The sequence below is a fragment of the Mus pahari genome, chromosome 10 (assembly GCF_900095145.1).
Source record: "Mus pahari chromosome 10, PAHARI_EIJ_v1.1, whole genome shotgun sequence".
NCBI classification, from domain to species: domain Eukaryota; kingdom Metazoa; phylum Chordata; class Mammalia; order Rodentia; family Muridae; genus Mus; species Mus pahari.
Genome location: NC_034599.1, coordinates 114,141,969 through 114,148,884, shown reverse-complemented (window position 1 = coordinate 114,148,884; position 6,916 = coordinate 114,141,969). Strand labels below are relative to the sequence as shown.

Sequence of the window (6,916 nt, the reverse complement as noted above, 5' to 3'; positions counted from 1 at the left end):
TGCGCTCATGAGCAAGTTCACAGAGACACACATACACACATCACTTTTAAAACTAAATAAAAACCTAGAAAACCTGTCTCGAAAAACCAAAACAAACAAACAAAAAAAAAAAAAAAAGAAAAAAAAAGAAAAACCTGACCTCTCCCAGAATGTTCTACGGAGCAAATCGTCAGGTCCCACCATACACACTCTTGCTTAGAAAGAGCTGCCTAAAAGGGCTCCCTTATTCCACCAACCAACCGGGAAAGGCAGAGAGAGGGCCTATAATGCAGTGGCTCCTCCTGTGTAGACAGGTTCTCCAAATCCAAAGTCAGACTAATAGTGATATTGCAGATATAAATCACTTTGAAGCAACACAGTGAGTGTGGGATTCCCGTCAGCTCGTCCCCGTGAACCTGCCAGAGGATGGAGGCATATTTCAATCAACATGATTGGGTTATCTAGTACTAAAGTCCAGGAATCAAGGCAGAGAACAGTAACACTGAGGTACCAGGAAGAGTGGGAAAGGTAAGGGCACAAAGTTCAGAAGACACAGTCAAGTCATACAGTTCACACATTCGGGGCTATCTCCAACTAACTCTTTTTCTTATTTAATGTTAGTGTACGACTGATGTGCATAAGTGTGTTCACATGGGTACATGTGTGCATATGGAAGCCAGATGACGACCTCAAGTGTTATTCCTTAGAAACTGCCTCGTGTTTTGATACAAGGGTCTCTCACTAGTGTAGAGCTCAACAACTGAGCTGAACTGATTGGCCAGAGAGTCCCAGGGATCCATTTATCTATTCCGCCTCAGTGCCAGCTGACCCAGATGACCCAGAATGACCGTCTGAGGCCACCACGCATGGTTGCACTTTACTGATCGGGGCCATCTACTCATCCCTGATTCTTAAGAAAGATGAGATGAGAGATGAGAAGGAGAAAGAGAGAGAAGATGAGAGGAAGCGGAGAGACAGAGAGAAGCCAAGACTGAGCAGGTAAAAGGTTGATTTACAGTCCCCTGAACACTCGTAGCATGGTCTAACACGGCAATCCAGGTCATTTATAGTGTGGTGGCTACTCTGACATCCCTAGCTATTCACAGTGCCCACTTCCGGCTTGGTACAACACTCCCTCTGGTGAATTCTCTTCTGCTCTTGAATGTCCTGATGTGCCATGCATCTAGAGCCTGAGAACGGCCTAGAAATGAGCCACCTCCGGGACTCTCAGGCTGGGAGTATGCATGCATCACTCTCCACTGCTTGACACCACAGTGTCAATGTGGAAAGGCAAAAGACTGACACACAGGAGTCTAAGAATCCATCCTGACGGGGAGGTGAGCGGGCAAGAGCAGGCATGGTGGGAGATGGTGACCCTGAAGACCACGTTTTCAACAGTAAACACAAAACAGGGAAGGAACCGGATGAAGTGGGACACACAGCCCACCCCTAGTGACACATTTCCTCCAACAAGGCCTTACCGCCTAAACTTCCCCAAACAGCACCACCAACTGGGAACCAGTGTGCAAATGCCTGAGCCTCCAGGGCACAGCTTTCGGGTGTAGGCAGGATGCATTTTCCTTAAGCACTTCTCAATTCAGATGTCGAGTTAGAGCACCTTTACATCAAAGCAAGAAGAGTCCTGGCCGGGTGCAGTGGCTCAGGCCTGTGGTCCCTGCACGGGGAGGCTGAGGCTGGAGCACTTTGAGTCCAAGGGTTGACAACAAGCTTAGAGCAACATAATGACATTCTCAAATAGCAAGCAGGACAAATCCACAGTGTAGTGGTGTATATACGCCTGTATCCCAGACCTTGGGAAGTGGAGGCAGAGGGATTAGACGTTCAAGATTAACCTTGGCTCCATAGCAAGTCTGCTGTCAGCCTGGCCTGCACAAGACCCTCCCCACCCCTCAGACCCACCAACAAAAACCCGAATTCTACTTTCTGGTCTTCATCACAGTAATCGTTAACTCAGAAAAGCATCAGAGGCCACAGCTAAGCTCCCAGACCCTCTGCCAACTTCCTACTAAGCTTTGACGGCCACAGGAATGAATTAGAAGCAGCAAGATAAGCCACTTGGTAGTGTGACACTGTTTATAGCCAGCAGCCACCTGAGAAGCCACTGCCCCCAGCAGCCAGAAGTCTGCACCTCGTAAAGTTCTTTAAAAAGTGAGGCCTTTTGAACAGGTAGCCCGGGAGCCCGGCTGGCCTAAAGTTGGACAAGCATTCTGAGATGCCCACGTACCGTCTCACCTGGTCTCTGGTGCACTAGCCGTAGCACGCTAAGTAAGCTTCCCCATCAGCGGAGCCACACAGCCATTAAGAGAAAACAAAGTCCGGCCTAGACTGTCAGATAAACGTGCTGGCGCTCACGTACACCACATGCTTAGATGGACCTTTTCAAGACTGAAAGTGACCCCCACTTGGGTACCCCCTCCCCCACAAGAGGGCAAACTGGATCAAGGAGCATTGTTCGGAAAGAAAGAGGACAGAGGTGGAGCCAGAACACTCATTCATCCCTGCACCTCCCTCCCACCAGGCAGAGCTAACCCCAGACTGCAAAGTTGAAGGTCCCTGCTGACCTTCCAGTGGAGATGGGTCTTCTAATATCTCTGAACAAAAGCATCCTTTGTCCCTACCCCAAACCACAGAGGAGTGAATAGGTGGGGTCCATTTTCTTTTCTTTTCTTTTTTTTTTTTTTGGGGGGGGGTGTCCGTTTCCAAACACATGGGACACATAGGCTCAGCCTGGAGACGCCGACCACTGCAACGTACTCGAGTTTGTCAAGCTTGTATGGCAGAGACCAAAGTGTGCTTCAAAGGCCTGAGTGTGGCGGACTCAATCTGGGGAGCCCTCAAGAAGGTGAGAGGGAAGCCTCCACTCTGTGGAGTTGACCTCTGACCTCTAGACATTGTCATACACACCATAATAAGAGAAATAAAATGAAAAAGGTCTGATTGTGTGTCTACAACCTGTGGTGAGTTTTTTTTAAAAGAGTGCCTCACTCTCCAAGCCTTGCTTATGGAACAGAAGGGGAGAAAAGGACCTCCCCTGGTAGGAAAGGTGGCCACCTGCCCGCTCACCCACTGTCTTACCAGATGCCTGGAGTAACTCAACAATTAGACCTTTATAAAGAGCCCAAGCCTAGAGGAGCCAGAGGCCTGCTCTGCACCTGGGAGCCGGAGGTCAAGGTCAGGGTGGCTCCTGCCAGAACCCAGAGGACTCCCGGTGTACAAGACCAGGGGCGGCCTCAGACTGGCGAGAAAGAAGTCTTCATTCAACGGCTCACCGACAGAAGGACGGACGCTGCCATTTGGAAACCGAAAGTTTGAAACCCCTTTCATTGTGAATCATGAGCCATGTCACCGTCAAAGCCCACACACAGTACCTGACTTGACCTACACTATAAACCTATAAAAGTTATAATTACCATAATATGTCTTAATTATTCCCACCAGGACTTTTCAAAAGTTACAACACTACAAGCGCAGTAAGACCTGCGAACCCTCCAACGACCTGTAAACTTTCATAGAAAACAAACTAATGAACAAATCACTAACTCTGTATTCCTTCCATTGGTCCAGTTGAGTTTGGGGAACCAGGATACATGGGACAGGTAGGTAAGACTGGCTAAGTTAGGGGCAAGGTGACACAGCCTGCAGAGGCCGTGAATCTCAGCTTTTCCACTCCAAGACCGCCTGTGTCCTTACCTCGGGAGGGTGGAGCTCAGCTCTGCGCAGGAAATCAGACCCCAACCGTCCCTGGGGCATCAAACAGGAAATGGGCCTGGTGCCTTGCCAAGCGGCCAACAGCAACCCAGCCCTTGGCAAACCTGCTATGCTTCCACCTGGGCGTTGAAAGTCAGTTTAGCATCCCCCTGGGCCCAGCTCTGATCTGCAGCTGCTTCTCCACTTGCCTGGGCTTCTCTGTGAGCAAGCTGGAGTCAGAGGTCACAAAGGCTACAGCCTTTGGTGAGAGACCAAAGGGGAAGGCAGCTGTCTGTCACCCAGGTCCACCTCCATCTGTCATCTCCACCCCAACAGGGAGACCGCCCCCACTGCACCCGTTCACGCGTGCGCATGCACACACACACACACACACACATACACACACACATACACACACACACACACACACAGGGGCGCTGGAGGCTACTCAGCTCAAGCTGCCCTCCTCCCTCTTGACCGTCCTGGTAGTTAGAAATTGGAAAGGACCCTGTGCCTAGTCTGTTTCTTTATGGCTTCCTTCCACCTTCCCCAGACTAGAAAACCATGCATGAAAGAACATGTATCCTGGCTACCCTCTACAGACAGTAAGGTCAACCTTACACAGAGTTTCAAAGTTTGTGAAGCAAACCGGGGAAACAAAAAAAAAAAAAAAAAAAAAAAACCCTCAGGACGCAACCTAAACTCTTACTGCTCAAAGTGGGCAGTAAAAAGTCTGTCTGAGCAAGCACAGGCAACTGCTTCTAAGGGTGAGGCTTTTGCTGGGGGAGCGCCTAGCTCCCCAGNTAGAAAACCATGCATGAAAGAACATGTATCCTGGCTACCCTCTACAGACAGTAAGGTCAACCTTACACAGAGTTTCAAAGTTTGTGAAGCAAACCAGGGAAACACAAAGAAACAAAAAAACAAAAAAAAAAAAAAAAAAAAAAAAAAAAAAAAAAAAACCCAGAGGCCTCAGCATCCACTCTTCCTGCTCAAAGTGGGCAGTAAAAAGTCTGTCTGAGCAAGCACAGGCAACTGCTTCTAAGGGTGAGGCTTTTGCTGGGGGAGCGCCTAGCTCCCCAGCCCCCAGCCAGGGAACTTAAAAAATCTTCCCTTAACAAAACCGAAAATTTTGTTTGTCCTGACATTTGCTTTTTACCCTCAAGAGGCTGACCTTGGAGACGACACAGAATTGTACAACAGAAGTAAAAGTGACCCAAAGTGATCTCCTTCACTCTCAGGATGGAAAGGGGGGTCCCTAGGTGCACGACGTCATTTACACGAAGTTCGGGCGGCGAGTGAGAATGTGGGTGCTGCGCGCGCTCCGGCCCCGGGCTCTCTGAAGGTCGCCGGACTGTCACCGAGGCTGCCGGGGCCCAGAATTGGAGTACACGCGGCGCGGCGGGACACGGTGGCCTTAGGGCACCTTTCCTGGTGTCCCGGGCCCTGCAGGTGCCACCGGGGAGCAGCTGGGCCGGGGCCCCTCCCCAGCCGCAGGCCCGGAGCTCGGGCAACTTACCCGCAGGAGGCGCGGGGGCGGCGGGCGCGGTCCCGGGGCCGGTGTCGCTGCTCCGATTCGTTGTCCGCCCGGCCCCGGCCGCCAGTGGCTCACGTTCCCCGGACTGCGGGGCTCGGCGTAGGCTGGTGCCCGGCGATCCGGGACGCTCTGAGGTTCTGCACGCGCGTGTCACGGGCCGGGGGCGCGCGGGGGCGGGGGCCGAGTGGGCCCCGGGGTGGCGGGCGGGGGCGCGGCCGGGGACAGAGACGGGGCCGGGGATCGTGTCGCGGGCGCCGCAGCGCGGCCTCTCGCCATGGCTCCGCGCGGCCCGGCCTCGCGCCTCCCCTCGCGCTGCCGTCACTGCCCGACGCGCGCCGGGCCCTCCCCGTCCGACCCCGCCCCGCCCCTCCCTCCCCGCCGGGCCGCCACCTGCGCGACAGTCCTCGAGCGCGACTGTCCTCGGTCCCCGCAGCGAGAGGCTCCGAGACCCCCAAAGCTCTGGCCCACTTGGCAACCTGGAGAGTGCGTCCGGGCCCGCGCGCTGGGGCGGCTTGGGGACCCCACTGCCAGCGCCGTGATCTTGGGGTATCAACCCCGGAGTCAAGCAGAGTTAACGACGCAGGAGGGGGCCATGGACCAGCCATGAGGGCAATGCTACCAAATGAGGAGCTGGTGGAGGTGGCAAAAAAGACAAAGAAACCCTCCGGGAAGCAAATAACACGAAGACTGGTTAACATGGCCCAGCCTACGCAGTCTGCCTACGGGTCAAAGGGGACACTGGATGGACTTGGAGAGACCCCAACCTGAACCGAAGATGCGGGGAGAAAATAAACCCCTCCAGACCCTCCACGTTTCAGGGTTAGATAGGAACTGAATAGGAAAATTGTCCAGGCAAAATCTTCACTGAGTGCTCACTGGGGTTTTGGGGACACTGGTCACTAGATATTTGCTTGAGCTAGCCCATTTCTCCACAGACTTTCTCTCAGCGACACATGGGGGGGTGAGAATGCCCATTCAAAGCACAGTTGGGGGGGGCACGTTGACCTCTGGTGAGAGGTGGGCATGGTCCTTAGAACCCTACTCTACGAGGTACTCCTAGGAGACTGAAGTTTCAGTAACTCATTATGAGCTACATTTATTAAAGGAGGATAAGCTGTGTCCCCAAATCCCCATGCCATAACACACACACACACACACACACACACACACACACACACACACAACTTAAAGATTTGAGACCTGTCGGGAATGGGTGGGCTGACTGATTGCGGCTAAATGATATGCCTTTGCTGAACTGGGTGGTGTGCAGAACATTCCAGCTGACCAGACTGAAATCTATTATGTGCACAGACGAGACCGTCATTATCAGGACTTCAGAGGCAAAAGGTTGCCAAGGCAATCTACCTCCAGGTGATTTGGGAAGGAAGAGACGTCCTGATACAGGAAGGGAGAAACTGAATGGGCCAAATATTATCAATGAGTCTCAATGTTGGGTTCTAGAGTATCTTTGTTTGTTTGTTTGTTTTTTGTTTTTTGTTTTTCAAGACAGGGTTTCTCTGTATAGCCCTGGCTATCCTGGAACTCACTTTGTAGACCAGGCTGGCCTTGAACTCAGAAATCCCCCTGCCTCTACCTCCCGAGTGCTGGGATTACAGGTGTGCGCCACCATGCCCAGCCTCTTTTTTTTTTTTAATGTGAGTACACTGTTGCTGTCTTCAGACACACCAGAGG

At 52.4% G+C, this 6,916-nt stretch overlaps 1 protein-coding gene across 2 annotated transcripts in view; it reads right to left on the bottom strand.

Moving 5' to 3' along the window:
- The window catches only part of Trak1 (trafficking kinesin protein 1), a 165,659-nt gene extending 160,131 nt beyond the window's left edge, over positions 1–5,528 (bottom strand). For both annotated transcript variants that reach the window (XM_029543445.1, XM_021206357.2), the window contains exon 1: positions 5,207–5,528. The gene's annotated coding sequence lies outside the window, so the exon portion shown is untranslated. The remainder of the gene's footprint in view (positions 1–5,206) is intronic.
- Positions 5,529–6,916: the final 1,388 nt, after the last annotated feature.